At 31.0% G+C, this 20,710-nt stretch overlaps 1 pseudogene; it reads right to left on the bottom strand.

The window, feature by feature from the left end:
• Positions 1 to 7,395: 7,395 nt before the first annotated feature.
• LOC128166028 (uncharacterized) lies at positions 7,396 to 18,800 on the bottom strand (annotated as a pseudogene).
• Between the last annotated feature and the right edge of the window lie 1,910 nt (positions 18,801 to 20,710).

The raw sequence follows: 20,710 nt of genomic DNA, 5'->3' as shown, positions 1-20,710 counted from the left end.
TTTCTAAATATATTATGAATCGTGAAATTAACAACAAAACAAAACGATTTTACTCATCATGTGTGTGATGCACATGAACTCTGTCTTTGGATAACAAGTTCTTGGTATAATATTTACGACACTTCTATTTCGAAAAGTGAATTATATACTGGTTTTACAATCATTATCGTGTAATTTTTAAGCAGCTCCTAATTCTATTTTTAAGTTAAACAAATTCATTTGAATTAATATTTCCTTATTGTACTTAAATACAGAATAAATCACAGTTTTAACTCTATGTATATATGAAAAAAGTGCTTGTATTCTTATTTGAATAACAGCAAATTATTTTTATCTTGTAGTAAGTTGTAAGAATTTAACCTGTTGTGTTGTTGATACAGTGTGTGTTCATATGATTACTTGCAAATAGTTTTATCGTTACCATTTTTATAACGCTAAAATATTCTTGGAAACCTTTACGTTCACCCTTGGACAAAACCGGAAGCAGGAAACAGCTGTTATAAGTCGGTTGGGATGAATTTCAGAATCATATGTAATTGTGTTTTCAGAAAATCATATGAATATCAATAGATAATTTTATTGTTATCATGAAACGTCTGGCGCAAATATAAAAAAATGCCAAAAACTATAGTAGATTTTAGCGCAACAATAAAATTTATTGGCTAGGTCAATGATAGCAACAGAAATTATTTACCGGTAAATATACTGGTCAAAAAATCTAACGCCCCACTTTTATATTTTTCATTATTTACAAAACTTTAACATCAATCTTTGCAACTATCGAACTTTCGACTGCTGTTTATAATGTTGAACTGTTAATGTAAAAAAAATGTAATCGAGTAAGTAATTACTCGACCATGACCGTATTTGTTGAAATGCGTGGAACGCGAGTTCGATATGTTTCTCGGATGTGTATTTCTAAACGATTTAATTTGATCAATTCCCTTCTTTTAATTGATTACAAAAAACATAAAATCAGTTAGATAAAATGCAGTGCATGTCTGCCCAAGAACCTTCAAGATCAGTTGGTGTGGTCCAAGCAGAGCGCGATTCAAAATTAGTTTGTTTCCTTTCACAATTTTTTGATTCATTAATATTTACTTTAAACTTTTCAAACTGAAGTCATAAACAATAAAGCAGCTTTTTTAATTCATAAGTTTATCATAGTTCGCTAGATTTTTTTAAAGTCACCACTTATTCTAAGGATTGACTGGAAATTCATTGCAACACGTCAATATGACCGCTACATTTGAGTTACTCACCTTTCTGATAGACACCACACAGCAAGCCCAACTGCACGACACATTTTAGTCCACATCATTAGCCTTTTATGGACGGGACGATATAAATCCAAGAGAAGGTTTTTTTTTCAATCCTGGAATATCTATGAGATGCTGTAATTTGGGGGAATGGGGAACGCATGAGATATTAATGTTGCGATTTTATATTGTAGGGTACCTGTATCTTCTAGATTTTTTCATAAAGCCCTTCAATAAATTGTGGTTGGGTTTTTAATAAAATGCTTTGTTATTCTATATTTTTTGGTTGAATCATTGTCATGTTAACATAGAATTAGAATTACGAACAGTGTGATACAAACACTTGCCTGGGCGTTAGAAATTTTAACTAGTATATATAAAGTTGAAACGGTGGTTCACTCTATCAAATCAAATGAATTTAAATACTTTTAAATAGAAGTAGAAGATTATTAAAAATCAACCAATCAAGATTGCAAATACTTATAAATGTACCTTATTCACTTTTTAAATTAGAAGTGCCGTAAATATGATACTAAGGATAAGAAAGCCAAAGACAGAATTCAGGTGTATCACATACATGACGAATTAAATTTGTTTGTTTGTTTTTGTTGTTGTTGTTGTTTTTTTTTTTGGGGGGGGGATTGTTGTTGTTGTTAATTTCATGATTTATGATATATTTAGAAACATTTCCTGTTCCCTGAATTGTTATAATATTTCCTATCAGAATGGATGTGGCCGTCTGTTTTCTTCTTGGTTTACTTTTTTCTGTACAGGGTGAGTGGAAAAAAATTTCATAAAATAAAGTATCTAAAAGTACAAACAAATAAATTATTTTCTTGAGTTTATATCCTTTAATAGTAAGACTGTAAGGCATTAACAAATTATATTTATTTTACACTAAAACACATATTTGCTGTTCTATTTTTCCAATTTAATACTAGTATTAAGTATGTTATCTAACCAAAATATTATTCTAAACATTTGTTATTTACCGACAACCTATATTATATGACTTTTAATTGAGATACAAAACTGATGGTAATTGGGTCTGCTGTACGATGTTATCATTCGAATGAAGACAATGTTCATAATATAAAAAAAAAGAATGCACAGATTATTGCGATTAATTAAAGAATTACTGTGCATAATCATTATTTTTAAAATAAGTGAAGGTCTTGCCTAAAATAAATAAATAATGTTAGTTAATGAGCTGTATTGTAAATCAAATTAGTGTTTGAAGGTCTGTCATCTGATTTGAAACACGGCAAATCTGAAGCTAGCCTGTCTTATTTATTTACACGTAAAGGCTTCAAATTAAAAAAGACAAACTGGAATAGATCAAATAAGTTGTTTTAAAACATTTTTTGTTTCTGTTTTTTAGCCATCACAATATAATGAGCATAATGTACTTTCAGCAAAATTTAAAAAGCATAACAAACAATTTGACAATATTTCTTTGTAGGGCTAAATGTCGACTTTAGCACGCGTAATCAAAGCTCCTTGTATGACGTTTAATTATTCAACAAGGCTCTTTAAAACGAAAACGTTTAAAACGCGCCTAAATACAGACGGTATTTATGTGTACTTCGTCGACAGTTTCAGAGGGTGTCTTCCCACTTAGCCTACATTTTGAAAAAATACAGGTAAAATACAGGTAGATTTGTGTTGGCTAAGTGGGAATGGGGCGCAGGTGGAGAACAAAAGAATTTAATTACAGGTAAGCTATAGTCTGTTTTCAGTAAAAGTAGGAGAAATAATATATATTTGTTAGCCTACAGAAGAATACATATGAATTGAGCTTCTATCCCAGTAGTTTATTTTATTCTATTAACTCAGATGAAAATGTTAATTTTTAAAAATGAATTGTTACATATTCCCCAATAATTCATGCCCTTAAATAGGGTACAAATATCATGTTTGTCTATTTTCATCATAAATTGAGAAAATTATATAAGCTGACTTAACTTAAACTTTGCATTGTAAAAATTTTGTAATTATAAGAAACACGTTTGAAATTTTAATTATACATCATATATGGGTCATATTTCAATTTTTTTTCAATTTTCTTTGGTTTCTATGATTATTTTGATTAATTCCGATCTACAGAATATGTAATTAAAAAATCACAAAAACGCTATAGTAAAGTGCTTATATTTTTAATCGTGTATGATGATCAATACATTATATAAATAGTGTTTAGATATCTATTGGCAACAGTTGTCTTTAAATCTTAGTTTTGTAATTTAAATAAGACATAATTCATGAATTATAAAAAGGTGGTGTTAAGAAATGATTTATCGAAAGTAAGATACATTGTATGAACTTATGTCAGTTTTTAAGGATGTTCTGTATGGAGAGCAGTTTGTGTCAGAACATTAATTTGGTTTTCTATATTCATTATAGATTTTTACCACGCACACACGCGTTTCAACTACTTTCAACACAACTGCAACTGTGTATGACGTCACACCCCGGTGAACAAGCAGCTGTGTACACTGTGTACAAGTACTTTGTGTTGAATATATTATTGATGGTTATCTATCTGTCAATAAACTTCCAAACGGAGCTGATAACACTCACTTCTAAGTTTTCACAAGGTATAATGTATTCACGAAAAAAAAATCAGCATTTTTAATTGTGATCGGTTTGACTGATTTCCACTTAACTTTCAAATAGTTAATAACGATGCATTGACCTAGGCCTGGTTGCGACCCGAGACTTTGACCTAAGCTAAATATCACAAACTCTTCCGGTTTAGGTGAATTTTCCTCAGAGCTTTTAGATCTTCTTTTTAATTTGCAAATGGAAATAACATTACACTTATGGAAGAGAAAAAAACGTATATCGAAGTAACGTTTCCTCAGATCGTTTAATATTTTAACAATGTCGAGGGTAAAATAAACAACAAATTTAATGTTATAAGTGGCGTATGTGGAGTAAAGTTTTTGACATGAGTTTGAGTAAAAATATAGATCATATTTCTTATAATTAGACGTTTCACCAACTCTAGGTCCATAAAATATGTTCTCTCTTTAGTTATTTGTCTCTAAACTTTGATACACGTCTGATGAATAATAGTATGATATTAATGTGATCCGCCATTTATAACGCCACTGCGCATGAGTGCGGAAAAACTCCGCATTGAAAAAAAATTGGAAGAACAGCTTGTTTATAACATAAAATCACGTTTTTAATGTCTTAAATTAGATAATTCTTAATACACATGATACTCGAAGCATTATTTTTCCGATACTCATTAATGTAGAACAATTTAAATTGTTAATTATGTGTAATAAAGGTGAAACATGATTTTAGCGTCATTGACACGGTAAATGGAGTAAATACCCCTCTCCTTGAGGGATGCATCTACTGAAAGTGTTTATTTATTCTATATTCAAACTTTCCTCTAAACAAAAATCCACTTGTGGTTCATAACTTATAAATTCATATAGTAAAGACAAGGTACACATGGAACACGAACCTGTCTCGCAGACCTCTACAATTTTGTGATGGAAACTTAAGTTCAATTCGGCTTTAATTTCATCAATGTACATCGCCTCCGATGACAATCTTTCCTAAAAAGTTCTTATCCTTGTCAGTGTGTCTCTGATGGATGTCACGTGACCTATTTAAGGCTGACAAATAAAAAAAATCTCATATCTTTGGTATGTTATTGACTTGGACAGCGTAATTTATGTGAAAGTACTATCTTTAAATAAAGTAATAAAGCACAAAATCAGATTTTACTAACTAATGTTTTTCACTAAGAAAAACGCCACATATATCTTTAATGTGATTACAACGAGTCGTAGAAAAAAAGCAAACGCTAATGTTCTAACAGTGGCTTTGGTTGTTTTCACAATGGTTAATTTGACCATGTTAAGTGTTTTTCTTTTTAAACTATCACCAAAGAGTAATATCAATCATATTATGCACGCGCAGAAAAAAATCCAATTTAATGTTCTGATGTTTCGTCAATGGTAATTGATTTCAATCGTTGTCGTCTTATTTTATCTGTGCTATTGATGAAAAGACACATCAGTTACGAAATGTTGAAAATTTCACATTATTTTATTTTGTGATTTTCAAATCATTCTATTTATCAAGGTGAACGCTGTTGAGTGTAGTCATCCAAACTGCATAAACCGGTCATCTGCTGTTGATGTGACTTGTAATGATTGCAAGAATGGTAACTTTGGATGAATGTGTCATAGAATATGCCATCAGGTCTGTTTAGATTACACTTGTGATAGAAATGAGGGAATGTGTTCAAATGGAAAATCCCCTCAAAGTCAAATGAACAAATGTGACAATTTTAAAATGTGTATATGTATAAAATATGTATACAAATGTATATGCCATATATACCTGTGTGAAATGTCAAAGAAATAAATAACTGATGGAATTATTTCTCCAAAAAGGTTTTCGACTTTCTTGTAACTTGGGCGACTTCTGTGAAATCAAAAAGAGTATCAAATTAATTAATTTGAGCTATTGAATCACTAAAAGCTGATAGTGCAAATGCAGTAAGTTTAAGTGGATAATTTTGACCCTCTGATACGAGAAATAACTTCTGTCGAGAAAAAAAACACATCAGAAATCCGTTTCATCAGGTTTTAATTTTAAAGAACTATAAGTGATTTTTTGGTATGATAATATTAATTATATGCTGTTGTTGATAATGACACTTAGTTTTGTACATTTTAAGGCAGTGATGTAACATATTAAAACAACATTAAGAACATTTTTACTTTGTAAGATTTTTTTTATACACGAACCTATACAAATGCATGCTACACATTGGGTTGAGAACCTCAAAGGCACAATATTGTACACCAATACGTCAAAATAATACGCATCGTTGAATTTAAAAATAACATCTTATTTCAAATGATTTTTGATATAAAATCTATACTTATAAATGAAGACATTTCGCTAATAAACTACGAAACACCTATACCAGAGTTAGTGTTTGCACATTTGGTATTTCAATACGTCTGATATCATGTCCGTAAACTATAATTTAATTTCACCTGATAAATGATTTTTGAGAATTAAATCAAAAACTTCTATCATTTTCGGTAAATAAGCCCGAAATAGCAAACATGAGAGTAAGGTGGTGGACACGCTTTGGTGGATCCAAGTCAGCGGGAGTTTGCATCAAAACATATGTTTGCAATGAAGTAATATTAGATGTTTACGCAAAGAGTTAATATGTTTTAAAAAACTAATTAGGGTATACAAAAAAATTAAAGTTTGACAAATGTTAGATAAATAAAACGGGTCAATTTGTTTTTTGAATGCACAATCTTAGTTTTGATGGATAAACGCGTGCGAAGCACGACCTTTGGTGAGAAAAATTGAATAGAACTTTCCACAACGGGGTAATGAAGAACACAGGAAGACTTCATCAGGCTTTGCAGACAGTTTCCTTCATTATCAAACATTTTAATTTAGATTTTTCATTCCTGCTGGCCCCTTTAAGAATCCAGCTATGCAGTTATTTATTTCAATTTTAAAGAATATGTCGGGAATGCAATTGATAAAATTTGTGGACACAGTATATACAAAAATGTCACAAAAACTATGGTTTACATTATAAGTAGCATAGCCTCTTGTTTAAAAATAAAAACACAAATGCTGTGTATGATTCTGCTATGTCACATAATTATTGATAACATTTTATATCATAAATAATTGAAAACAAGATTTTTTTCAATTTAGATTATGTGCATTTGACGTATTGTTCTATTGTACTGTGCCTTTGAGATGCTTGATCTAATATGTGACATTCATTTGTATAGATTCGTGTATGGAAACGTCTACATAGTAGACATGTTCTAAAACTAATGTGTTTTTTACACCAATGCTTAAAATGTACATAGATTAGTGCCCCCCTCCCCCCCCCCCCCAAAAAAAAACAACCTAGTTTGTTAAGCAAGTTTTGGGAATGTGAATGGTTAAATTATTATTTCTTATAAAAGTGATGATTTCCTGTTATATGTGATGAACTAGCATGAGTTTTTTGCATTCTAGAAAGAAAAAAAAACTGGCTAACTTTAGAAAAAATAAAACTTTAATACAGCATAATATCAGTTAAAACAAAACAGAGTTTTAAGACATCAAATTGTGTCAGAATCTCAAAATATTGTAAAACAACCATAAAACATGTCAAAAAACTGTAAATATATGTACATTGATAAGAATATTTAGGATCACATATGTTATTTTCAATCAATGACTAAACAAGTTTGAATATACAATATGAAATGAAAAAAAATCTCAGCAAATAAAACAATAAGGAGTGTAAGTTTTAATTCCAAACTCATCGCAGACAATGTGAGTAATCATTTACGTCAGATAAATACATTTTTGTCCTTTCCCAAATTGGCATTTTGATTAAGATTAGTAGGTGTTTAAACGTTAGTCATTTGTCAGAAACTGTGTTTTTGGAAGATGTTATACTCAAATATGTACATTGTTAAGAGAACAATTTCTGGCTGTGAGAATTATATCCAGTTATCGTTCTAATATACATTATTATATGCAATGTTGAATAGTTAAGAAAAGGAAATAAAACAATTTCATTTTCATGAAATACGTAAATAGCATTAACTACAAAAAGTAATGATACATGTTAATGAAAACGCACCACTGATTGAATTGCGAATGGCCTCTGCTGTCGTAATGAGATGACGCAAGTTTTGACATCGACAGATCCTTCTTTGAACCCCTTCTCCAACAGATAGTCAAGGGCGATAAAAGTTCCTGTTCGACCAATTCCAGCGCTGTTAAAATAACGAATAAACTTTAAACAAACAATTTATACATATGACTTAATATTGCACATATAGTTTTCTCACTATTCTGCAAAACGCTGTACTCATCCCTTATAACCAATTTTAATTCCTCATCACAGTAATACATAAGCATACACAATAATACGATAAAAAAAACCACATCAAAATTCGGTAATAAAATTAGTAATATCTATTGACCTTAGAATATGAATATTTTTTTTCAGTAAGAACTTTTATAACAATATAAGACCTTATTTGTGATATATTGTGCTATATTTGGAGCTCAATATTTTTAGTAGTGATGAATCTTAATATTGATTTTGCCTTTCCAGTACATATTTGACAGAGACAATTGGAGCCCTCTTTTTGTTTTTTTAAGACCAATTTCAACTTTTTATAGAATTCTGGGCTAGGAGGGATGCCCTTTGCTTAAATAGTTAGTTTGATTGAATCATATGGTTGACGTACAGTTAGTGTATGTCAGAGTTCTATGACTTTAGGCAATTCTTGCATGTGTTATCTTTAAATAGTGATAACTCGTAAAGTGAATTGAATGAATAGTGTGGAATTATCATATTATAACTATTTAAGGATGTTTGACATAAACATTCGCTGTATTTAATTAATTTTTAAAGATTCTCGTTTAAAACTGTATTTCCAACTTTAAAAGACCAATTAAAGCCTTACATTTTTTTAAGAGGAAAAAAATTAAACAAAATCAGTTGCTAACATTTTAGCAATAAACCTTTGCTATTACATTTAATCTATTACACACACAGAGCCAGAAATATATGTCAAGAGGAATAACTGTTATATTTTAAATTTATTTTTATTTTTAAAATTTTTTTTGTTCTAATTCTAAACATTATTTCTCTATTTCATGAAAGTACTCCATTGATCTGAAAAACCTTAAGGACAGAATTGACATTGTTATACCTGTTTTCTATATTTGCTATTTTTGTGCTGTTTGATATATTTAAAAATTGCCATCTTCATATTGTATATAATATATGTGTCTGTCGATACTCTTAGTGTAATTATGCTACATAAAATGTCAATGACATGATAACATTAAACGAGAATAAATAAAACAAAAGCGATGTCATATCGTAGATCTGACCATACCTTCCATGTACAATCATTGGCCCTTCATCAGACCGTAAGGAATTCTTAGTGAGGTTTCGGAAACAGAGAAGACCCTCTAAGCTCTCTGGGACCTTTGTGTCTGGCCAGACAGTAAACTGGTAGTGATTCACTCGTTTAGTTTCTTCTCCCTAAGTATAATACACTGTATATCAAATTGTGTATAGAGAGAGAGAGAGAGAGAGAGAGAGAGAGAGAAAGAGAGAGAGAGAGAGTGAGAGAGAGATGTTTTGGACAGTAGCTCTCCCGTCATACGTCGTGTTTGATGTTTGTCTACAATCATTTTGTATTTACATGAAACTTCCCACCTGAAACGTGTATTTTATGACCGCATTTTGCGATGTTCAATGTCTAAAAGTTTCTATTTCAGTCAATATTTTGAGTACTAAATGATGTGTACTTAGACGGTGCCAAGCTGTTCTTGTGTAAAATAATTTCAATGCATTCATTTTCAGTACAATGTACTCGACAATATTAACCGATCCTTTCCTTTTGGCGTAGTTTATTGGTAACAATATTTTCTGTTATTTGGAAACATTTAGTGCCATCAATAAGCATTTCCGTTAGAACTGAGTCTAATTTGATTGAAGAGGAAATAAATACATCATGTAGCCAAATTATTTCGTGGGAAAGTCTAAGCGTTCATAGGAGAAATCAGCATGCACCTGAATCAATCAGAAATAGAAGATTTTAGATACATAACCATAACTACCTTTTTTTTGTATGTAACATTTAAAATTGATGTTGAGCTAATTTTCGGATACCTTTCTTACAATAAACTTTCGATTTGTAAACGTGTCGAACACTTCTCATTTTGAATAATCACATGAAACGGACCATATAAGCCTACGTCGTCGCACCAATACTGCATGCATGTTTCCTAAAATTGGAAAAAAATAACTGGGTTGTTGTAAACCGTAATTCCTTTTCTGTAACGAAATATCTAGACAAACATTATAGTCATTACATAATTTTGCAATATCAGGTATTACTCGCGTTTGTCACCCGCGTTTGTTACACAAATGCAGGTAAATCATGCATACATACCTTACTGTCTTCCGTCAGACAAGTAAGCATGACAACCCGTCTGCTTTTTACCTGCAAAACTATTCTCCAGAAATCAACAACAGTTTGCTCAGTGAAGGGACCTGTGCAAAGAAGAAGCACAGTTAACTATCATAAGAATCATACCTTTTCTTGAAAAGAATATTCAATAACTTTTTAGATATATACGTCACAATACTGTAAATTCCTAATTAAACGCAAGGAATTAATATCCGCGTAAAATCGCGAGAAGGCCGAAGAATTTTAAAATCTCGCTTTTAATTTTCGAACATATGTAAACTACATGAAACTATGATAAAATTTCGACATTCGCGATTTTATGTTCTTGCGATTTGATGGAAAACCGTTGAATCGTGGAATGAAGTACTTGCGTAAAATAAGGAATCTACAGTACGCATTAGGCAAGTTCATACCTTGAGCTGCAATGTATGCATCTTCTTTGCAAACTCCCTAGGAAAAAGTAAATTGATATGAAAAAGAATGTAAGTATTACCTAAGAGCATGATAGGATGGTCCTGAAACGTTTATTCATTATTGTAGAATGCTTATGTTGTTATCAAAGGTTAAAGCTGTTGGTCACTAAATAATTACTTTATCATTGAATAATTTCAATTCCTTACATCTAAAAGTTACGTTACCTGGATATAGCTGGCGTTTATATAGTCTCCAGAATATGAACCTCCAGATGACATTAGAATGACTGAATTTGCATCAAATAGAATAAAAATGGAGGCAAATAGCACAAGCATTAGATATTAACTGCAAAACATATAGAAACTGCGTCTTTTTAAATACGTACATGGATATATTTTCTTTAAAAATTAAGCTCCAAGGAAGATAAATACCGAGTCATGCATAAATAAGATGTCTCCGCATGACCTGGTATCTAGATTTTATGATTTTTTCCGAAGACTTAAGTACTTAAAAAATCTTCACATCAAACATTGTTTACTTGTATAATTTCTGTTTTACAAACAGATGCCAAACAACATTTGTAATAATTTATCAGCACTTTTCAATAGTAACTTTTTCTGTGAAATGCTTGTAAATCATCTAATTTGACCGGCAAATTAATTAAACCAGTTAATTAACCTTAAATTCGGACCGGAACTCGGTAGTCATCATTTTCTGGCGTGTTTCTTTAACAAACTGTTCTATTGGTTTAGGCTTTGCATTTATACTGTTAAACGTCACCAAAACTTGTATAGCCTGGTTATACGGATCGTCTGAATTCCATATGTCTCCCTCGGGTTCGAGAATCACCCTGCTACTGCTTAAGCTGAACCTGGTCCTCTCAGTGCCGTGCTCAGAGAGATTGGTTCGGGGTTCGAAAAACGCCTGGATAGTCTTGCTACACCGGAATCGTTTATAAAACCTACATTTAAGACAAAACTTTATATTCACAGATACTAACAATTATTCAGATTAATATTATCTCTTATGTAATCAGTTAAAATCAGCGTATTACATTTTTAATTTCAAATGATAATAAAAAAAAAAATAAAACGACAAATTATAACTATGTAATTCGGACGAGTAAGTTATACCATATCATTTTAAATCAAGTTTACAAACATTACATTTATAAGTCACTACTTTTTTAGATAACTCAAAATAATTTTTTTTTTATTCTTTATACCTTTCCACTTGAAAGGGAGTAGAAATCCAAGGGAACACAAAACCCAAAACTCTATCTTTCTATCTTTGCTGTTATCTAAATCAAATTGAGATAAAGAGGTAAAGGAACTTTTTTTCAGACAAAGAATATACTCATACCTGTACAATTCACATAAACATTAAACAATAAGCGTATCTACTGGTGTCTCAATCTCTCACAAAGCACTTCAATTAATTTCATAATCAACAGCTTAAATAACAGAATGATATAAGGGCTATGGTTGCAACAATATGGAACATAAACTAAATCTATCTATCTATCTATCTATCTATCTATCTATCTATCTATCTATCTATCTATCTATCTATCTATCTATCTATCTATCTATCTGTCTAATTGTAAATACTATTTATTGTTGGATGACGGTGTGTCTCAGTTGCATTGAAGCTTCTGGTAGAGTTACACTCCTCGGTCAGTTCATCACAAGAACCAGGTACACACCCTTCAGAACAATTGTGTTCACACGAGGCTCCATAGTTGGATTGATTAAGTTTGAGTTTAAAGTTTAAAATCACACAAGTTAAAAGATCCGATGTCGGTTCTATTTACGATGATAATATATCCATGAAATGCTGTTTTACAGGCGACATATTTTGAATATATAACAGATCAAGATGTATCGAAGCACATAGAAGTCGTTCTGAGTGCTCTTTGGAGAAATTCCTCACTTCTATTTTAAAGTTCCCTGTACCAAGTAAAATTTAAAAATTGGCTTAAACGTCTAAGGTGTACATATGACAACGATTTTATATAGACATTCTTTTCAAACAAAATAACTATTCTAAACATGAACCTCCTTTCAATCTTAGTTCTAAACTCTTCACAGTAAGTGTTTGATTAAACTGTATTTTTCAGTAGTTACCAGCACCATATTTTGTTATTGCACACGTGAATTCATTGTAATCCACAGCATTTTCGGCTCCAAATTGAACAGCTGTAAGAGAACTTTGCGAGACTTTGTCTCCAACAAAAGTAGACACCCCTGAAAAAATGCCTTAAACAATTACTGGGTATACAATCATGTACTGGGTGCTCTTCATCAGACAAATTTTCATATAAGTAGGAATTTAACATTTCAATACTTACCTTCAGTAAAATGCGTCAAAAGAATGACCAATACTTCCAAGAATACCCACTTAAACTCCATTTATATACAGGTGTCCATCGTTTAGTAGTATTGTAAACATTTCAGCAATTTTCATTCACTTTTTTATAGATGAGACAGTCTAGCCATTGACACCATTATCAACACTTGCAACAATATAAAACATGTTTCACATGGTTTTGTTTATTTCAAACTTATCTTACATTAAAATTATTTATTTCGTTTTTGCATTAGTTCTCAAATGTTCAGTTTCTCCTTAAGGTAATGATCAATACCTCACAACATAGATAAAATACGTGCATAATTTTTTCATGTTTCTCAAACGTGTATTTGGGGATATGTCCTTAATAAAGTTCACTTGTCTTTTGGTATTATGAAAGCTAGGGCCATTGTTCAAAAATAGAAACGGCCTTTTTCATACATTAAGGATATTAGCTTAAGCCTATAATTTGACATTCAGAAAATATTTTTTGATATCGTATGTAAATTAATTTTTTTTCAAAGCAAATGCCTTCATGCTTTATGTACTTTTTAAAAAAACAAGTTAAACATGTGTGATACGTATGTGACCTCACGTACGTTCAACGTGATTTAAGTACCACGTGTGTTTAACGTACGTTAATGAACATACGTGAAACGTATGTTACACGTGTGTTAGACATATGTGATACGTTCCGTACGTTTTACATAGGTGGATCCTGAAAAGGCCGGTATTTTTTATTAAAATATATTGAAATATATTTTTACAAAAGTTCCCTAAAATAGAAATTTGCATAGATATATCATTTCAACACTCAAAAAAATATGCATAGCTTTCTTGTAAATAGAAAACATGATTTTAACAAACAGTTGATCAACCCTGATTATTTAAACGTATGCGGAACATTTTGCTGTGTATCTGATTTGTCTTAAAGATAAAACCTCTATTCAACTATGTTTACTGGTTTTAAAGACTGTTTAAAGAATAAAACTTTTCTTCAACGTATAATTTTAATTCTAAAAAAGATGTTTGGGGGGAAACATGTTTATGCTCATTTTCAAGTGTTAAGAATAAAGATGATATAGCTCTATTTGAAGGCCAAATTATTTTCCTTTGTGTATTCATCTACCCTTTTTGCGCTGAAATCGATCTCGGTGATGATTTCATTTTGGATGTTCATGGACTTTCAGAAATTAATACTAAAATTCGGATTAGATTTCACCTTACAACGCAATGATGTTTATACAGGAAAAAGTAAGCGGTCTATGTTTTCAAAAAGAGAACGCAATCGACACAAACCGGACATGTTTTCATTCCGTTGAATAATAATTGATTGCAGTTGTCTGGATTTTTAATAGATTTGTTTTAAATGAATTTCAAGGTCAGCTTGGTTTCTTTGTTAAAAACATCTTTTATGTCTCAATTAGATCGGGTATGGTGAAAGCGTACTTACGTGTGAATTTCGACAGACGTTTAAACTATTTATACTTCAATATTTGCTAATTTAGAAGTAAAAAAAGAACAAAATTGATTACACGATCAGTTTGTACTATTCTCTGCTGACAAAGCAGAAATGTCTTTGTTTGTAAGACTCAATTTACATTGTATATTGGAAGAGCTTGGCTTAATTCCGCAAGTGAAAATACAACTTATACTCATAGCTCTCTTTCCAAGAAAGAAAATAATTGTCAGTTTTGGATATTTTCAATATTCCCAACACCCAAATAAATTTAATTTGAAATACCTTACCTTTCTTTGATACTTAAACTTCATAAAAATCCTCAAAAGCAAAGATATATAATGGGTTTCAGTCAATTTTCTACAAAGCCTCTTTCTTTACTCCTTCCAAAAATATTAATAGCAGCAAAGGGAAAACCTCAAGAGTATTGTGAACAAGTATATGCAAGAGGCAGTATAAATCAGATGTGGATACTTTTAAAGAATTCCAAGGAACTTTTTGAAAACTTAAAATCCGAAAAATTTACCAACATTAATAGCGTCAAAACACTTTTCTACACTTATTACAACCATCCCCACGATAAATTAAAGTGTTGTCTTTTTGACATAATTGATAGCTGCGCTTTTTTATAAAAAATGGATCACGTAAATTTACTGACCTTGTCATCGGGCATTTGTAGAACTATTTTGGTAAAAGCCATTCGGATTGTGCATACAAGTACTCCGAAGTTAACATTATAATAATATTTGAGTTTGTAATAGACAGCGTCTTTGTAGTTTTTGGAAATGTAGTCTTCCAATAATCTGTTGAAATTACCAATTATGCACCGTTGATAGCAGACCTATATATGTATTATATGAAGCAGAAAGTATTCAAAAACGTTTACGTGAAAAAAAAAATCACTCGCTTTGGCCTTTAATTCAACATTCAGGTTTATTGACGACGTATTATCAATTAACTATTGTTACTTACATACCTACGTCGACTCGATATATTCCAGTGAACATGGAAAAAAGATACCCCATAATCTGCGTCATCTGTTTCATATCTTAATATTTTACTGGTAAACGGACATTGATGGTAACCTAACAACAAAACTTTATTATAAACGTGATGACTTTAATTTTTCTATGGTCAACTTTTCTTACTAATGTGACAATATACCTTCAACACCTGCATATGATATTTTTGTTTCTCAGTTACTTCGATACGCAAGGGCATGCTCTTTGTATGAACAGTTTTTAAGGCGAGGCAGGCTACTGACAAACAAGTTGATCAAACAGGACTACCAACAGTCTCGTTTGAAGTCATCTTTTCGTAAGTTCTATGGTCGATATTGTCAGCAAATACAATCTTTCACTGGATTGCATGCTGAGTGACGTTTTTCATACTAATAGTTAGACCATAAGTAATCACCTAATTGTTTAAGGACTTTTTCGTTTTTCCCGATTACGACAAAGAGCACACGGTGGGTGTGGCCGGTTAGCTGAGGATGCTTACTCATGAAGGACACCTATTCACACCTCACTTTTTAAAATATATCCGTGTTTGCTCTGCTTCTGTTTTGAATTTTGTAATTGAAATTTTGAATTTGAACACTGTTCGTTGGTACCACATGTCATTTTTTGTGATGTATGGATAATTATCTTAAGCAATGAATTTGTTTTGTTGTTTTGAATATCGTCGGTCTTTAAACACACCAGGACGTGCAGAAAAAATGATTACCTCGCGTTAGCTTATATTTATCTTCATATTCATGTTAACTTGTATCAAATAATTTCATATTGTTACTTTAAAGCAAATATATACGCTCTTGGTCAGGTTTACGAACATACGTGTAACAGTCATATTAACATGTTGTTACGTACGCTTCCGCTACTTACATATTGGGCCAGAAAACTTTGTCGAGAAAAATGATCTTAAGTGAAAAGGAAAAAATTATTTAAATTAATTAATCCATGGAGGGGGTCTCGTCTTACAGTACTTATTAAAGAACAACTAAGTTAGTCAGATATTCAATAGTTCAATAATCAATTGGATAATTGCATGTTCACTATATGGGTCCTGTGATGAGTTGCACTGGTCATCTCAATGTTCCCAAAGTATTTGACAAATGCCGATAGCTTGACAATCATTAAGACTAATGATATTGAGGCATTTTTAGTAAAATAAAAATGATGGTGGAGAAAACATTTATATAGTGAACCAGTTTTTGATTACATAAAATCATCTTTCTAATATGATGCAACCAATTAAAGAATTGTTTTATCAAATGGTGTTTTAATGATAAATAATTTAAACCTCAAACACTAAATGTATTTGATTCCATAATCTTATTAACAATCAAGGTATGTTACTTTTGGGATTTAAAACCGTCTATAATAATGATTCAGGTACTTACCTGTCCTAAATACGGACGTTTGTACTCTAGACAACTGGATTTATTGATATCGATGTCACATGGTTCACTTCTGTGTTGACATTTAATTTCAAACCTTTCCAAAACTTAGCAATTGAATAAACCGTGCATTTCTCTAATATAACGTTAATCTTTGTGCACGAGATCAAACATTTCATTAAGTAAATTGCACAATATCCTAAAATGAAAGGTAACTACCATCGTTTCAAAAACGAGTCGGTCATTTTTCGTGTTTGTAAACATCGCTACTTAATTTTATCCGCCAGCATACATAGATCGATTTTATTTGGAGTTAGCCAGTGAGAATTTAAGAACAGATCTTGGGTGTGTTAAAAATTCTCCTGATTTTAACATAAACAACGCGGTAAATTTTTTTTCATCATTAAAGCTTTTTTGAAGTAATATTATATAGCACCTGATCCTACAACTATATTTAGAGGTCCGTGTTTGCTCTGCTTCTGTGTTGTCTTTTTCCTTAAGACTTTTGATTTTGAACTCTGTTATAGTTTTCACCACATGGCATTATAGTGATGAAATAAGGTTAGACAAAACAATATGTACAACAAACTTCTGTTAAAATCAAATTAAGCAATGGTTGGTGATAAATTCATGTTTTAACCGATCAAAATACGCGGATGTATTCGTGTGATTTTGCTATGGTGCTTATTCTGCGAAAGTAAAGTAAATCTTAGAAAATCTTTATTTGTCATAGTTATATATTGCAATTTAGTAAGTTTGAAAATTATTTAGAACACTATACCAGACATATTTTTACAGAAGTATAAAAAATAATTATGGTTTACCTTTGAACTGACAGTGTGTCCCAATGAAGCCTTTGTTACAGTTACACTCCCCAGTGAGTTCATCACAAGATCCAGGTACACACCCAGGGGAGCAGTTGTGTTCACACGAGTCTCCATAGTGGAACTGGTCACAGTGTCTACAGGTGCTGTCTGATGTACACATTGAACACAGGTCATCATGGCTGCTTAGTTCACACACTGCAAAACACACACACCAATATCTTAGCTTTGTTTCAACTTTCTACAGATTTCTGCTTTACAAGAAAATATTGTAACCTTTTTGAAATTATAGTACCTTTGAGTTTAAAATCACACAAGTTTTAATATCCCATGTCCGTTCTATTTACGATGATAATATCTCCATGAACTGCTGTTTTACAGGCGACATTTTTTTAATATGTTACAAATTGATATTCAAGATGTATCGAAGCACAAAGAAGTCGTTCTGAGTGCTCCTTGGCGGAATTCCTCACTTCTATCATGTAGTTCCCTGTACCAAGTAATATTTAAAAATTGGCTTAAACGTCTAAGGTGTACAAATGGCAGTCCATTTTATAAAGACATTCTTTTCAAACAAAATAACTGTTCTAAACGCTCACCTCCTTTCAATCGTAGTTCCACACTCTTCACAGTAAGTGTTTGGTTAAACTGTATTCTCCAGTAGTTACCAGCACCATACTTTGTTATTGCACATGTGGAATCATTGTTATCCACAGCATTTTCGGCTCCATGTTGAGCAATTCTAAGAGAACTTTGCGAGACTTTGTATCCAACAAAAGTAGACACCCCTGAAAAAATGCCTTAAACAATTACTGAGTATACAATCATGTATTGGGTGCTCTTTATCAGACTAATGTTCTTATGAGCAGGAATTAAATGTTCTAATACTGACCATCAGTAAAATGCGTCAAGAGAATGAACAATACTTCCAAGAATACCCACTTTAACTCCATTTATGTAAAGGTGTCCATCGTTTAGTAATATAGTAAAAATTTCAGCAATTTTCATCAACTTTGCAATAGATTGCAATAAATAGCCTAACCATTGACACCTTTATCAACACTAGCAACACTATAAAACATGTTTCGAAATGATAAGGAAGCATTTATTATACCACTGAATCACGTGGTTTTGTTTATTTTAAACCTATCTTACATTCAAATTATTTATTTTGTTTTTGCATTAGTTCTCAAATGTTCAGTTTCTCCTTAAGGTAATGATCAATACCTCACAACATAGATAAAATACGTGCATAATTTTTTAAAATGTTTTTCAAAGGTGTAGTTGGGGATATGTCCTTATTAAAGTTTACTCAGTTGGCTGGTCTTTCGGTATTATAAAAGCTAGTGCCGTTGTTAAAAAATAGAACCGATTGCGGAAAATAGTACCTTTTACATACATTAAGAATATTAGCCTAAGCGTGAAATGTAACATTCATAAAACATTTTTTGACTGATATCCTATGTTATATGAACGAATTTATTTTTCAAAGCAAATACCTTCATGTTTCAGGTGCTTTTTTTTTTTTTTATCAAAACAAGATAAATTTGTTCACAAATTAGATAACATGAAGCAAATTAAAAAAAATTGAACACTTGTTATTTTATCTACGTACGTACAAAATTTTCTGAAATATTAGTATTGTTTATATCTTAAAGTCCTTATCAATGCAAATAAAACCACCCACAGTTAGGGTCAGAATTGGCGTATTTTTTTTTATTAAGAAATATTAATATATATATATTTTGACAAAAGTTCCCTAAAATAGAATTTTTAATAGGTTTATCATTTCAACACTCTTAAAAATATGCTTAGCTTTCTTGTAAATAGAAAACATAGTCTGAACATACAGTTGATCACTCGTATTATCTAAATCGCATAAGATTGGTTTTTTGGATATTGCTAAATATCAATTATCGAGATCGGTATTTGGAAATTGCAGTCACATACATGAATAACTGATTTGTCTTAAAGATAAAACATCTATTCAACTATGTTTACTGGTTTTAAAGACTGTTTTAAAAATGACTTACTTTTCTTCAACGTATAATTTTAATTCTAAAAAGCATTTTTGGGGGTGAACATATTTATGCTCGTTGCCAAGTGTATAGAATAATACGAAAGCCTATTGAGCTCATTTTCGTAGGTAAAAAAAATATTTTTTTCGCGACTAAACGCGAAACTCTCGCGAATAAACGCGTAACTTTCGCGATATAACGCGAAACTTTCGCGATATAACGCGTAACTTTCGCGAATAAACGCGAAACTTTCGCGATATAACGCGTAACTTTCGCGAATAAACGCGTTAGTTTCGCAAATAAAAGCGTAAGTTTCGCGAATTAATGCGAAACTATTATATAAATATTGTCATTTCATACAGAACCCATATGAAGAAAAACGATGGAAAACAAACACATTTTAAGTTTTATATGATAAATACTTATTATTCATCATTATTATAATATCCGTGTTATGTTGATTTATGAAGACAAAATTATCTTTTTGGCATATAGATATTAATAAATCTGATAAAACTTTATCATAACATTTTTATATGTTATATGTCTAAAGTAGATAATAAGTTTGAGCATCATATTACGATTTTCAGTTGTTCGCCGACCCTGTGTTTGAACAGGCATTAATTGATGATCTTTTTCTTATAAAATTGATATAAATTTAGCCGTCACAAACCTTTTAAATCTTAGTATTAATTTTTAAATGACATATGTGATAAATTTTGAGGACGAATTTACGTCATCTAGATTTGAACAAAAGCTTGAAAATTTCAATTCACAGCTTGACATATCTCTCTGATATAAAACTAGACGTTAAGTTATTTTGCAGCGATATAATATATATCATAACGTTTTAAACAATGATATCCTTTAAATTATAAAATGATACCTAATTAAACGTTTAATTCGAATTAAAATGGTTATAATTAAAATATTTTGCTGCCCCATCTTCAATAATACAGCACCCATTACAATGTGAGAAGC

This window comes from Crassostrea angulata, chromosome 10, assembly GCF_025612915.1.
Source record: "Crassostrea angulata isolate pt1a10 chromosome 10, ASM2561291v2, whole genome shotgun sequence".
Classification (NCBI taxonomy): domain Eukaryota; kingdom Metazoa; phylum Mollusca; class Bivalvia; order Ostreida; family Ostreidae; genus Magallana; species Magallana angulata.
The sequence above is the reverse complement of the archived record's forward strand: the minus strand, read 5'-3'. Positions and strand labels throughout refer to the sequence as shown.